The sequence below is a fragment of the Carassius auratus genome, unplaced genomic scaffold (assembly GCF_003368295.1).
Source record: "Carassius auratus strain Wakin unplaced genomic scaffold, ASM336829v1 scaf_tig00214178, whole genome shotgun sequence".
In the NCBI taxonomy this organism is placed as follows: Eukaryota; Metazoa; Chordata; class Actinopteri; order Cypriniformes; family Cyprinidae; genus Carassius; species Carassius auratus.
In genome coordinates this window covers 57,814-59,658 of record NW_020527545.1, presented here as the reverse complement: position 1 = coordinate 59,658, position 1,845 = coordinate 57,814, and positions in this window count along the sequence as shown.

Genomic DNA, 1,845 nt, shown 5'->3' with positions numbered 1-1,845 from the left:
TGGTAACCACAAATTAACCATGGTTTTGCTATATTAACCATAGTTTAATCATGGTATTTGTAGTAAATCTGTGGCTTTACAAATGGCAGTCAATACGCCAAAAAACCATGGGTTACTACAGTTTTACTATAATAAAACCATGGTTATTTTTCGTAAGGGTATGGCATGAAATATCTGATATTCCGATTGTCAAATACATGCAAGTGGAAGTATGTTGTTGTTTAAACACCTTTATAACGATCGCGTTAGTTGATCTGTATGCGCGATGGGTGCCGCCGTGTTAGTTTGTGCCGCAGACGCAGTACAGAGAATCGGATCTGTTGGATTTACAACCTCTATGTTTACAACACGTGATTTCATCCACTTCTCCCGAAATACTAAAAAAGTAAGTGGCTGGTGAACTGGGAATAGAATAGAGTAAACATTGAAGTTACTTACACCATGTGTATCTGATATGAATAAAACGTGTCGAATTATAATGGAAAGGATTATTATTACCTCTTCCATAGACATCAGTGTGTATTTTATGAACTCTAAATATATTGTTTTTTTGTACTTATGTGAATTTATATGTTTGAAACCTAAAATAAACAGTATGTGGTTGAAAACACTGAAAAGTTGTGATATATGACAGCTCTGAGCGCGCCTGTCTCTGGCTAAATTCAACATTTGAATTTAGCAGTTGATCATGTGATGCACTTGATCGTATGCGCCAGGGACCAGCCTAGAGTGATTACACCTGTGTGATCGTACGTGCGAAAGGCTTAAAAACAATACCATTTCTGACATAAAATTTTGAAATATAGGCTTAAATCAAACACATTTTAATTTAGAGTCTGTATATATATATATATATATATATATATATGGGGTGGGGAAATGGGGAGGGGGGCGCCCCCAGCCCCCCCTGTTCCAACGTCTATGATGCAAATCCACTTTGGAGACGTACATGTGCTTACTGAAGATCCGCTGTTCGCTTTACATGATAAAACATGTTTTGATGTTGTTTTTCATCACAAATATACTATGATGTTACTGGCTAGCGTCTTTACACCTTAACAAATCAACAGTATACTCTACAGTAGCTCAACAAATACGATTTTATCACATGGGAACCGTGTTTTGTTTTATAATACTCACCTTTGTAAACACCCTCTACGCTGCTCTCCTTCACGTTCGAAGACGATTTATCCCTTTCGCGTGGCATTCTGGGATTGAAAAGTATCCCTCGATGAACCCTTCAGAATCTTGGCTGAAGCAGTAGGACATCCGGGGATTACTCGCCTACGGTTTTATGGTTTAAGGTTTCTAACGTACTTCTTTCTTCACATACTCTTTTTCCCCACAATATATTAGGTGAGTAGGTATATTAGAACGCAAATTAAGTATACGCACAACTGAATCTCGTGAGAGTTATTGTAATTCTCGCCTACTCTTTTATGAACCCAAAAGATTCAAACATACTAATTTGTCGCATACTGCTTTTTCCATACTATATAGTAGAGAAGTATTCGATTTCGGACGCAGCCAGTGTGTATATTATTACTATTATTTTTATTTTTTTTGTCTTTATGATTTTAAGTGTACTGCCTTAATGTTTTAATATCTGTATTATTTAATAATAATAATATAATGATAAAGACTGTATAAAAGGCTTGATCCTATCATTCGTTCTTTTGTCACGTGACGTGACAGCATTGTATAGAGAAATTAATTTACATGCTTCCTTACAAACAGGTGCCTAGTCATTATTATTACCATCATTATTATAATTATTATTTACTCTTACTGCATTTCTGAGCTTTTTACTTCTTACAGTTTATAAATGTACACATTTCTATCGTA